General features: G+C 42.3%; 1 protein-coding gene across 4 annotated transcripts in view; it reads left to right on the forward strand.

Annotated features, from left to right (window-relative positions):
• Positions 1-918: 918 nt before the first annotated feature.
• KLHL32 (kelch like family member 32) overlaps positions 919-13,796 on the forward strand; it is a 240,989-nt gene continuing 228,111 nt past the window's right edge. For 3 of the 4 annotated variants that reach the window (XM_066254357.1, XM_066254363.1, XM_066254369.1), the window contains exon 1: positions 920-1,293. The gene's annotated coding sequence lies outside the window, so the exon portion shown is untranslated. Of the gene's footprint in view, positions 1,294-13,796 lie in introns of all 4 variants that reach the window. The other variant, XM_066254361.1, reaches the window with a different exon arrangement.

Below are 13,796 nucleotides of genomic sequence, written 5' to 3' on the forward strand. Positions count from 1 at the left end.
AATGTTAAGGACATCTCAAAATAGATCAGGGTGCTGTCCCTAGCCCAGCTGTAGAAGCACAACCCCAAGATGTGACTTAAAATTCTGTGAAATTCCATCTCTGCAGTAGTTTAAACCCTGAACTGCACAACACACAGTTTACTTTAATGTAGAGTTTCATCCACCTGGTCCACGTAGGACCAAGGTTTTCAATTCAAAAGTGGAATATGGTGTATTTTTACCTATTCAAAGGATCCACTTTGCTTTCGTGCACGTTTCGGAGCATATTTTATACAGGGATGATATGAAAGACCCGCAAGTGGCAAAAGAGTGGGCCAGGCCCTGGAATTTAGCGGTGCGTTCTGGGGTTGGTGTTTGGAGCTTTAATGCTGCATTAGCTGTAACTACCCACCTTTCCTCCTTCCTCAGGTTCGGGGTTTCCATCCATCCTTGGTGATCCCATCATTTCTTAAAAGTTATCATGATGCTGTTCTCGACAGTACCACAGTCTACTATCCTAAGAAAAAGCGGCCGGTAGGAATAGGGGCATTTTGAACTTTTCAAGTTAGTTGAGCCAGGCAGGGAGAGGGAGACAGGGCCGGTGCCTCCAGGCACACCAAGTTGGGGTCACAGCATTTGTTCCCGCAGTCTGCAGTCTGGGAGCAAACACTGGTTTCCCTGGGTCTCGAGCGTCGCCCGAGCATGTGACCCAGCGCAGGTGGCGGAGAGCGAGAACCAGGGTGCCCGGAGCTGGGGAACTTCCGGGGAGAGCGGGCGCGCGCCCCGTCTCGCCGTCGGCAGAGGGTGGGGGTGCACGGCGTGCGCGCCTCCCCGGCAGCAGGGTGGGGAGAAGAGCGCGCGCGGGCTCCCCAGCCGAGGACGCGGGGGCGTGCGTGTGTGCTCCTCGCCTGGGGCGGGAGGGGGCGGAACCGCTGGGCTGTCAGAGACGCCCTGGTCCGCCGAGGTGCATCTCTAAACTGACGCGGCCTCCTGAGGCAGAGCGAGACTTAGCGCCACCTGCAGTGGGGCTGCTGTGTCTTTACTAGGAAACCCTGTTTCACCGCGGGGAAGTCCGGGAGCACGCAGGTGCGCGCGCGCGCGCGCACACACAAACTCATTGACACGCGCGCGCGCGCGCGCTACCGCGCTCCTTCTTCTTCACAACTGCATCCCCAAACAGGCAGAGCGAAGCTACTGCGATTTCTATTCACATCAGCACCGTGGGGCGAAGCAGAGCCATTGTGCATTAGGGAAAACCCGTTGTCCAAGCTGCCGCGTCGGGTTCATTACCCAGCAGAACCGTCGCCTCATCGGGTAAGTCAGTCTCTGTAAGTGGAACCTTCGGGGTTGGTGTCTGCAGACCGCAGGGACAAGGTGGGAGGCTGCCGGTGCGCCAGTGGGGGTGAGACTGGAGTTGATTGAAAATTCAGGGGCATGCTGCCTCTTCCAGCGTCGTCGCTGGAGCAAGTAGTACTCTCAGTTACTTATTTAATCACCCCTGGAGTTGCGACCCCTCTTCTCCCCTTCCCCCAGCCCAAGATATACTGTGCTCCGTGGTTGCCAAGGAGACTTGTTTAAACATCAGCTTTGGGACAGCTATTGAAATAACTGGTTTCTTCAATGCTGCTGTTATTTATTTTGATTTTTGAATAAAAAACATACACTGAGGACCATGTGATAATTTGGCATTTGTTTAATCTGTATTCAGGCGACAGTTTCATTTAACTTCAAGAAAAGCGGTTATTGCACTATATGATATGCTTTAAAATTTCGTCAGATGAATTTTTCAACGGATGTGCCTTGAATGATAAATTATTACCATTTTATAAAGATCTTATCAAGAAAGCTGATTCCAATGAAAACCCCTTCTTTCTCTTTATTTCCACATGATATTTTGCAGTTCATTCAGGCGTGATTTTCTTAACATTGAGAGCAGAAGATGAATTAATTGTCGTTCCCCACACAAGGATGATCTGTTGTAAATTGACCAGAACAGTAATACATATGTCAAATTCTTCCTTTACAGAGATAGCATTCATAGCATATGTCTTAGGTAATATTTCTATATCCACTGCATTATTATTTTAGTCCAGTTTTCTGCACCTCTTTCCATTTCTGAGATCGTTTTCTTTCAAGTCTCATTGATTTTTTTTGACGTATATCTATATGTAGATAGATATAGATATAAAATGTGTGCCATGGCTTAGCACTCCAGATTCTAAGTTTTTAGAGCTCATGATAAAACAGAAAGGAAGGACACACAGGGAAAGCTTTTAGATCCTGGTTTGTTTTTTGTTTTTGTTTTTTTCTGATGGATTGGGTCCTTTACTGGAATCTTACTGGGAGCACAGAATGAGGCTCAAGGAGGAGGCCAGTGCTCTAATCTCAGGGGATCCCCTAATCACTGGGTTGTTCGTTTCACCTTGAGGCCTTAGGTGCCTAGTAGGTGAATTTATAACACAGCATTTGAAAGGATGAGCAATCTGATGATTACACTCTGCACTAATGGCATCCCTATATCACACATAGAAATGACCCAGTAAAAATACAGTGGCATTCAACAATTTATTTTGTTTTTCTTTGATATTTGCCCATCTTTTCTGCCTTTTATTAAATGATGTAAAGAAATTTATCAAACTCTTTTTATTTAGACTTTAAAGTGTGTTATACAGAGGGTAATATTGTGAGGATCAAGGAAGCCAATTATAAGTGAGGTGGGTAGAGGGGATTTATGCAACTGAATGGGGGCTGGGAAATGAATAACGGTGACAAACATTTTGCATTACAGTTTACAAAGTACTTTCTGTACATTCCCTTTTAAATCCCATACCACCCTTGTGAGGTCAATGAATCAGCTTATTTTAAAGCTGAGGAACCTGAAACTCAAAGCTTGCTCAAGGCCACAGAGCTAGTGAATGGAGAAGCTCTTGTTGGATCCAGGCTCTTTGCCTTTAAAAACATCCTGTATCTGCTTTCCCAGTGTGTGCAGGGGTGTGAGAGGTGAGACGGAAGAGTGGAGCATCCTGGTGGGAGACATGAAGGAGAGAGCGAGGTGTGGATTGTGGCTTCTGGGAAGAGGGAACCACATAAAGAGGGCAGCGCCTCCTGTAGCTCATTGTTGCCACGGCTCTAAAAATCCTTGTTCAATGAAAATCGAAGTTTCCAGATTTTTTATGTGACATGTCCTTAATTTTAAAAACTGTAAGGACCACATTATAAATGTATCTGGGCCACATGTGGCCTGTGGCCTGACAGTTTGCAGTCCATAACTACTGGGGTCTCATTCATTTCTAAGCTGCTTTTGGCTAATAGAATACTGATGTGAACAAATACATCCATCATTATAAGAGTGATTAGTTTTCCGATTTTGATATTGAAATCTCTAAAAAGTCTTCCATATCTTTTCTTCAATAAACAGATCCAAGTTTGTTTCTGAGGGTCCCTGGGTCCTCTATCTTAGACCTCAGAGAAAATAAAAGAGCATGAACTGTTTCAAAACAGGAATTTTTAAATCTGGTGACACAAAGGCATTTAGAGTTTAAAACATTTTATGTTCCTGGCTTAATTATTTTTTCTTTTTTGGGGGGGAGGGAGGCATAGGACTAAAAAGTATAGAAAGAGTCAGTTGAAAAAGGTGGGACCTTGGCTGGTTGACTCAGCAGTAGAGCATCCACAGGCGTGTGGAAGTCCTTGGTTTGATTCCTGGTCAGGGCACACAAGAGAAGTGACCATGTGCTCCTCCAACCCTCCCCTTCTTTCTCTCTCTCCTCTCTCTCTTCCCCTCCCACAGCCATGCCTCAAGAGGTTTGAGTAAGTTGGCCCTGGGTGCTAAGGATGGCTCTGTGGCCTCCCTTCAGGTGCTAAAATGGCTCAGTTGCTGAGCAACATGCTTCCCCACATGGGCAAGCATCCCCCCCTCTGTAGTGGTCTGGCCAGGTGGATCACTGGTCAAGGTGCATGCAGGAGTCTGTCTCTGCCTCCCCACCTCTCACATAATTAAAAAATAAGAGGTGGGGCCTGACCTGTGGTGGTATAGTGGATCAAGTGTCGACCTGGAACGCTGAGGTTGCCATTTCAAAAACCTGGGCTTGCCTGGTCAAGGCACATATGGGAATTGATGCATCCCGCTTCTTCTCCCCCCCCCCTTCCACTCTCTTTCTCTTTTTCTTTTCTCTAAAATGAATAAATAAAATCTTAAAAAAAAAGAGGTGGAATAAAAAGTTGGTCAGAAAAAGAAGCATCCTAAACCTTTCAATGAACACTTCCCATTAAGGTTTTAGGTAGTTAGCCTGATCAGGCAGTAGCACAGTGGATAGAGCATTGGACTGGGATGCAGAGGACCCAGGTTTGAAACCCCGAGGTTGCCGGCTTGAGTGCAGGCTCATCTGGCTTAGTGCAGGGTCACTGGCTTGAGCACAAAGGTTGCTGGCTTGAAGCCCAAGGTGGCTGGCTTGAGCAAGGGGTCACTCACTCTGCTGTAGTCAAGGCACATATGAGAAAGCAATCAATGAACAACTAAGGAGCTGCAACAAAGGATCAGTGCTTCTCATCTTTCTCCCTGTCTGTCTGTCCCTATCTGTTTCTCTCTATCTGACACACACACACACACACACACACACACACACACACACACACACACACACACGGTTTCAGGTAGTTAAAAGCCACCACAGAATACTGCAACATTCCAAAGGAACAAAAACATAAATGGGAACTCAAAAGAACATTCGTTCCAGGGCTCACTAAGCAATCTTGTAATGAAGTGGATACCTTTTAAGAAGCTGCCACTTTCTCATATTCTTACTAAAGCTGTAGACATGTCTGTAGAAGCATACCTTGTGGTCAGAAAGGAATGTTACTTACATTGTTTCCTTTGTGGATTCAAAGAGGTGTCCTTAAAAAAAAAAGCCAAGATGTGGACAAGGACTTCTAAAAAGTCCTTCTTGTTCTAAAATCACCCTCTTAAAGATGCTTTAATAATAACTAAATGCATTTCAGTTTTGAATTCATGAAAATGTGTTGTACCCCTAGTGAAGAGCTATGCACATGTTAGTCAATAATAATATAACAAAGTCCAGAGTGCTGTGGAGATAACATTCCTGCCCTCAGGGATTCAGTGCAAACACACGTACTGCTCCTGGAAGCTTCTGCCTTCTAGCCCCTTCTACATGCACTTTACTTCCCATATCGCCTTCACACCATCCCTATAAGTGGGCATTTTATTTGCATTTTACAGATGAACCCAAGACTCTAAAGTTAATTAAACTGTATCAATGAAAGAAAACTTGAAACCTCAGCAGCTCCTGGCCCTGGTCAGTTGGCTTAGTGGTAGAGCATCAGCCCAGCATGTGGAAGTCCAGGGTTCAGGGCACACAGGAGAAGTACCCATCTGCTTCTCCACCCTTACCCCTCTTCTTTCTCTCTCTCTCTTCCCCTCCCGCAAAGTTGACGCCGGGCCTCAGGCCCCAGATGGGCAGAGTATCGCCCCTGGTGGGCATGCCAGGTGGATCCCGGTCGGGGCATGCAGGAGTCTGTCTGACTGCCTCCCTGCTTCTAACTTTGGAAAAATACCCCCCCCAAAAAAAAAACCAAACCTCAACAGCTCCTTTCACTTCATACCCACCCTCCTCTGCCCATTACCTAATGGAAGTTATAGACATGTATAGAATTGTGATTGTAAGGCAGTTGTGTGTTAAACAGATACCATATTCCATACAAACATAATACCAGAAAAATTAAAAAAAAAATACTCTGAGTGTGGGGATGAGCTAAGTTCTGTGTAGGAGGAGGAAATGATCCCTTTACCCATGGTGAGATGGAAAACACTGCAGACAATGTTGGAAATGTGAGTTGAGAGGATAATGCACTAGATACCTGATATTGATGAGCTCATCGTTGTAGCTGAAGGGGTGACCTGACTGTCGGAAGAACTATGGTCTCTAAGGTGGAATGCAGCGAGATGATGAAACTGAGAGTGTGGGGGAGAGGGTAGAAGAAGACAAGTTGGTGAAGGAGACTAGGAGGGGAGCTGTAGACAGAGGAAAATCTGGACAGTGTATTACCAATTCTTTTAAAACACTGAAAAAAAGTGCAAGGGACAAACCGAGTATTATAATTCTCTATACAGAGTCTGACAAACAGTAAATACCCATGAACTATTATGGTGTGTCTATATTCTTAACATTCAACATCTGGCATGTAATTTCACCTTTTGATATGTCTTTTCAATGGAAAGGAAGCCTACATAGATATCTCACATGAATTCAGTTGGAGTGGACAAATACATGGGTTTTCAAAAATGGGGAAAGAGATTCTGTAAATTAGATGTAAAAGGAAGAACCTGACAATGTAAACATTTTCTTTTGTGGGGTCATAGACTTGGAGGTCAGGGAGACTTACACATGGAGATTGTAATGTTAGATATACCGTTGATGACGTCTCATATCTGTGGGACAAGTGAAGATAAATGTAAGTTGTCTGTTAGCTATTCAAAAATCTATACTCAAACCCACAGGGGAGCCTCAGTGACAGAAAAATGGATTCTGCTCTCTCGATCGTGGCTGGGTCAGCATTTCTGTTACCTGAATGGAAATATGAAACAATGTGACAAGCAAAGGGAAATTCGGTTTGTAGTCAAGCACTGGACCTGCAGTGACTGGTTAGGAAAGCTGCCTGTTAGAATGATGGGTAACGGGATGAGATAAAGTGGAAAACATGTCAGAGCTGGCTAGAGTCTAGCACTGAGGACATTGATATGACAGGAATTTGCTTTCAAGTTGGAGGGATTTTAATCCCCATCAAGTTTAATACACTAGTCCCCCATTATCCATGGTTTCATTTTGCATGTTTTTAGTTACCCGTAGCCAACCACGGTTCAAAAATATTTAGTGGAAAATTTCAGAAATAAACAATTCATAAGTTTTAAATTACTTGTCATTCTGAGTAGCGTGATGAAATTTCGCTCTTTCCCACTCCATTCTGCCTGGAACGTGAATCATCCTTTTGCTCAGTGAGTACACGCTGTATATGCTCCCTGCCTATTAGTCACCTCGTAGCCATCTCTGCTTTAAGATCCACTGTTAAGGTATCCTAGTGCTTGTGTTCAAGTAACCCTTATTTTGCTTAGTAATGACCCCAAAGCACAAGAGTAGAGATGCTGGCAATTTGGATATGCCAGCGAGGAGCTATAAAGCGCTTCCTTTAATGCAAAGGTGAGTACGGTGCAATAAGATATTTTGAGAGAGAGAAACCACATTCATATAACCATTACTACAGCACATTGTTGTAATTTGTCTATTTTATTATTCGTTAGGAATCTTTTACTGTTCCTAATATAGAAATTTAAACCTATCATAGGTATTTAGGTATAGGAAAAACATAGTACATATTAGGGTTTGGTACTATGTGAGGTTTCAGGAATCTACAGGAGGTCTTGGAGTATATCCTCTGTGCATTAAAGGGTACTGCTGCATAAGCCAATATGATGATTTGCTCTTCACAGATATGCTGGTCACGTAATGGAAAGCACTAGGAACAAAAGATGCAAGGAGCCCATATTTTTTATGAAACAGGGCTCTTTGGTGGCAGTGGTGATAGACCTGGTTATGTCCCCTTGTCAGGCAGTGCCTTTCTTCCCTTCTTGTCCTTATAGTACTGGTCCATATGATTTCAGAACTTCTTCTAGTTTGGAGGGTAGAACTTTGGGGATTTATCCTAGAACATCTTATTTCCCCTCTTATTTGGAATTAGTAGATGGAATTCACTTTGTTCACCTTTTCCCTGGCTCTGTCTTTTCTAACTGGGACCTGCTTTCCCATCCCCTTCTCACTGAGCTCTTGACCCTTGAAGAGGCAGAAAAAGCACTCAACTTTCTCTTCAATATTTCTTTTGTTCTTGCATTGTTTCATATGCACATTGCAATGCATTACTGCTTTTAATTTAACTTGACTTAGACATATGGCACTATAAATTTTGATGATTTTTAAAAGAACTATGTATAAAAAAAATAACAGTTTTGCCAACTCGACTTGGATTCGGATGAGTTCCGCATATGGCAAAAGCACTGAAAGCTGTAAATTTGTCTAAAATAGTTTTGCAAGATTGAAATTGCCAACCTGATAAGATGATTTTTAAATGAAGAGGGAAAATCTTTGGCAGTTTTCATAGACTCTTGACTTTCTCCTACATGTTTATTTGCGGCGTAATGTATTCTGCTTCTCGTGCCAGATGAGCCAGTTCCAGTTTGAGGCAGGGCTTCCCTGCACCTCCCACAGTGCAGCCGGTCTGGCATACAGGATATTGATGGAGTCAGTATTTTGATCCTGGCTGATGGTTTCAGTGGAAACACAGTCAATGCTAATGGAACAGACACCAAGCTCAGTGAAGGAGGCATTCTGCAATTTTTTATGACACAGGTTCTGGGACCTCATTTTAAATCATCAGAAGCCTTGTTAGAAGCCTTAGAAGCCTTGTTATTTGTGAGTCTTAATTTTTCACTGTTGTGTACAGAATAGTTTGGCACAACCAAAAAAACATGAACCTTGGGGCCCAGATTTTAATACAAAATCTGACACTTTTTGGCTCCGTTATTTACAGTCTAGTTACGTATTCCCTCTAGGTCTCATTTTCCTCATCTATAAAATGGGAATTCTGTTACTTAGATTATAGGGCTGTTAGGAGATTAAATAAGATATACAGAGAAAACATCTAGGACAATGCCATCTGTGTAGTAAAAAATGTCAGTATTTATTAATTTTTCCCCCTTTGCCTCTCCCCTTAAAATGAGGGTAGAATTCAGTTAAATTTGTGCGCTGGTCTGTCAGCCTTGGAGAAAAGCCAGCCTCCTCCCGTAATAGAACTTGAGCAGGCTGACTGAGCGGGCTCTCCTGGGAAGACGGATGCATATATTGGGATTATTGGTGTCACCTCTCCTGAAAGGGTGTCACTGGAGGGGTTTCACTTCTCCCTCTTTTGTGCCAGCCCCAGCCTGGCCACAGGAAAAGGAGGGAGGATCAGTCTCTTCTTGCCCTGGCTGATCGTTGGGGCTCTATTATAGGATCTCTTCAGGGGTTCCCATCGCTCCTGTCCCCTGTGTGTTAATAAAAGCAGTACCAAGAAACTGGTAGTTACAGACCTCCTAGCCTTTCTGTGAGGTCAAGTTCTAGTTGTCTACATCTTTCTAGACAATTAGAGGCTTCCCTTCATGCTGAATTATGTAGATTTTATGAAAAGGTCAAGCGCTCCCCATGCTCAGAGGAAAAACTACTCAAATCCAGTTTCAAGTCAGACAGGATTAAAGTCTTCCCAAAGAGGATACTTTCTTAGTTAAATCTAGTTTTTTCTTTTTACTGTTCCACAGTCTGTCATCTCCTCCACCCCTGCCAGGCAGCTCCCTACCCTCACAAGTGGCAGAGGAATTTTTCTGTTGTTGTTGTTGGTTTTCTTTTTTTTTTTTTTCTTAAGATACCGTTTGGTTCTATGATGACCAGAGTTCAGATGAGTTTAGTGTGTTTTGACTTTTTTTCATAGTCGCCCTCCCAGCTTTCTGGCTTGGGGGAATCCCGACAGCAGTGGGAACTGCTAGTAGCCCACCATGCTGGTGACTTTTGTAGTAGTGACAGCAAAGAACATTTATAGAAGGTAGCCTGAGCAGCAAATTTTAGGAATTTTATGTATATAATTCATCACATAATGACAAAGTACATTCTTACAGAAAATACTACTTCTTGTGTGCTAAATGTGCTGTGGTATGTATGTATGTATGTATGGATGTATTCATGCATGCATGTATATGTGTATGTATTTATTTCAGTGTTTCTTTAAATGTGCGGTGATTTAATAATTCAGATGTAGTTTTAATAGTTAATGAGTAACATTAGATACCTAAAATAAGAAAGGTTTAGGGAATTGATAATGCTAAATTTGTGATTCTTTGTTAAAGTCAGAATATATCGTTTACACACTATTAATCCAGAAGAGAATATAGTAGGAAAAAAAAAGAAGATTCAGTATGTAGTGGATGTTAATTATAGTGAGGTGTGAAAACTCTGATGAAAAAATATGGTTGGTAGCCAAGATGACATCAGAGCCAGATCTTGTGTTTGATCTAATTTACAGACCGGCAAAGTTATAAAATTATCTTACTAAGGAGAAAAGCCTACTTTAAATAGGAGCATGTTTTCAGTCACTTCTTCAGTGACAGCTGTTTTTATTGTTTTAGACATTTAGGTTTGTAATTGAGGTAGGTATCTGAATAGAAGAGATTTATTTTGATTGCATCTCTTTGACTTGCTTTCTCATCTATTCTGTTTGACATTTCCTAAAAGGAGACGTTTTTAAAATGCTGTTTTTGTGATAGGCAGTAGTGTAGATAAAATCCAATAACCCTTTGGCTGCGAAGATTCGCTAGTCTTTCGCAGACTGATGTCCTTGAGCTGATATGGCTGATGGGTTTTTTGAGAATTCAAAGCCTAAAGAAATAGGGAATGAAAGTTTTGTTTTTTTCTTCTGTGAAAATGTTCATTACCTATAATCTGATTTAATTTAGGTACATCTTATCTTCTTTAGCTTTGGGTCACAAAGCTATTTATCACGTTTTTAAAAGTCTTTAATATCACCTACAGATAGAACTTCTTAGTTGATCAAATGTCAGTTGAGAAACTCATGCACAGCCTTAAGCCTTTCTATATAGCATTTAACTCGCCTTTTTACTAAAACTCTAATTTGTGAATCTAAGTGTCATCTGAGGGGTTTTGTGGTAAACTTCCTTTCTCAGACATTATAATCTTTCACAAAGTTATCAGTTTTTTACTTCTGTGATTCATGTTGTTCTATCTATCTATCTATCTATCTATCTCTCATCTATCATCTATCTATCTATCTATCTATCTATCATCAATCTGTCATCTATCTATCTGCAGCAGAGTAAGATAGTGGAAGGGAGAGAGACAGACAGACAGAAAGGGAGAGAGATTTACTTTCTCATATGTGCCTTGATGAGGGGGCTTCAGCTGAGCCAGCGACCTCTTGCTCAAGCCAGCGACCTTGAGCTTCAAGCTAGCAACCTTTGGGCTCAAGCCAGTGACCATGGGGTCCTGTCGATGATCCCATACTGAAACCAGTGACCCCGCACTCAAACTGGCTGAGTCCACACTCAAACCAGTAACCTTGGGGTTTTGAACATGGGTCCTCAGCATCCCAGGCCGACGCTCTATCCACTGCACCACCACCTGGTCAGGCTTCTATCAATATTTATCACCAGAAGACTGCTGTTAATTTGTCATTTCGTTTCATTACTTGCTTTAAAATGGAGTACTAATAGATTCAATGTATGTAACTGTCAACAGATTTGAAGATGTGGCTGCAGCTTATTCTCTCCTGTGGCAGAGTGTTTGGTGAGCATGGACTTGGGACAGGAAGAGTTAGTTACATAGTTTAACTATGTAGTAGCATGAGCCCTACACTTTGCCTTTAAAATGAGGACATATTTTACCCCCGGACTTAATGAGGCATGCAATTCCCAGACCTTCTAAATATGTGCAATAGTTACTGTATTTTTCTTTTTTGGTCACAGTATTCTTGGGATTCTTCTGCTTCCTGCATATATTGACCTCTTTTTGGAAAATTATATCCCATGCTTACTTCCAAATTTTGTTGCCATCATTCTTTGCTCTTGTGCAGACTTGCAACCCTTTATTCAGCGGCTGTGCTATACTGTTTCTTTTTTTTTTCTTCTCAAGAGGAGACAGAGGTAATAATGTAAGAGGACCTCCTGCATGTCAACATTAAGTGAGCCCACCTTTAAGGTTGGACCAACTGTTGACCATGATAGTTAGGAAACCCCAGTCTCACTGACACAAGAAATTTTTTAGGATCAGGTGCCTCTATTCTTAGACCCCAGGGATGGAAACATGTTGGGAGTTTCAGGGTAGGGTCTTTCTGTGTGGTAGCACATCCCCCAACAGCATCTCACCAGGAAGGAGGGTCATCTCCCACGAGCCAGCCGCCTTTCCTCCTGGTCCAGCTTCCAGGCTTCCTAAGCTTAAGGCTGCTCCCGTCTGTGGTTGCGTGAGTCCCAGAGCAGAATGGAAGAAAACCCCCTCAGTGGTATTTCTGTGGGGTAAAGTGAGACTGGGATGGGCACAGTGGGGTGGATTGGGAGAGCAGGAGCAAGAGGACTCAGAGTCAGATTTCTTGAGTTTTCAGCTCTGCCTGTGGGCGGGGTGGTGGTGGCTTGATTTCATGACTCTGTGCTTTAACTCTTCTTCTCTATAAGTTGGGATTACATTAAGAAGCATGAGAAATAATTAAAACTTATTTTTAAAATGCTTTGTTTTTATTAAAAGTGCTGTGTTACTGCTTTTGATTGACCGTTCTGCCACCTTGCTTTAGAAGATCCTATACTGTGGGACCTTGCTTTAGAAAATCATATATTCTGGCTCTTCTACAAAGAAGTCCAGCCCAGAATTTTGCAACCAGGCTGACTCTCAGAATGTCCTGGAGTTGTTTTTAAAATACCGATCCCCGAGATTTCCGAAGCCTTTGTGATTTCCGTGTTGGAATCCACATTAGTGCTGAGCCACTGTGCACTATAAAACCTGCCCACAGGGATTCTGATGACAGGCCTCATTTGGGAGCCGTCGGTCCAGAGTGCAGTGACCTGCTCACACTCTGCTGCTTCTTCGTACCTCCCAAGGACAAACCATGCCACCTGGCTCTGGGACTCAGCTTTTTTGTCATTTACACTTAACAAAAAATAACAAGTCCAATCAGTTCTGAGGTCACACAGCTCTCTGGACACACAGGATTGATAAGAATTCTCTAGTAACCAGCTGCTCTTGTCTGGATAGAAGTTATGATGTGTGAGTCACATCTTTCTGGCGAAACAGAAGTTAGGATTTTCCAGTCAAACTTTCATACAACTGTCAGGTGGATTGCTGTAGAGAGCATGTTTATAAATGTCTTCATTGTGTTGTCCAACATCAAAGCAGAGTGATTAAAATGTGCATTTCTGCTTAAATAAGATCAGATGCTTTTTATTTTATACCTTTTTAGATTTAGAGCATGGGTGGCGATTACATGGCATTATTTAAGCTGCAGGAGAATACTGTTTCTACTGTGGACGAAATGTTGTGAGTCATTGATTAACAGGTCGGCAGTGAACTGCCACAGAGTAGTGTAGATTGCTCCAGTAGGATTTTTGAAGCAGAGAAGGTAGAGTTTTGTACTGTCTTTTACTCTTATTTATTTTTTTTGGAGGGTGCAGAATGTGTTTTGCCCGTTTTTAATAGATTTTTAGATTTAACTTTCTGTCCTTAGAGATAGGCTGAAACAGTGTGACAATGTGTGTGTGTACGTCTTTTATATCTGAGGGGGAGTTTTATGACCTTAACTATCATGATCTTAAAGCATCAAAACATTGAACTCTCAGGCATTTTGAGGAGATATACAAATGTTAAGCACCAATATATAAATAAGGAGAAAAAGAAACCTTGTCATTAGACTGCTTGTGAAATTATAAATGAATTTTAGACATGTCTGAAAATAATCAGGGTTAAGCATGGTGAGGATGTTGCCTAATTATAACTTTGAGAAAGGTCATTCTGAGGTGTGTATGTGAGAGAAGGGCAGATACAATACTTATATATATTTATTTGTCCCTGATTATTATGACTATTGTGATGGTGGCTCTGATAATATGTCCAGTACAAACCAGCTCATTTTCTTGCTGGAGGACCTTTTTTGTATTTTAATACTTAGGAATATTTTTGACTTGAAGGAAGAGTCTTTTGACCTAAAGAATGCCTGTTTCAGAACTG

Source organism: Saccopteryx bilineata, chromosome 1, assembly GCF_036850765.1.
Source record: "Saccopteryx bilineata isolate mSacBil1 chromosome 1, mSacBil1_pri_phased_curated, whole genome shotgun sequence".
NCBI classification, from domain to species: Eukaryota; Metazoa; Chordata; class Mammalia; order Chiroptera; family Emballonuridae; genus Saccopteryx; species Saccopteryx bilineata.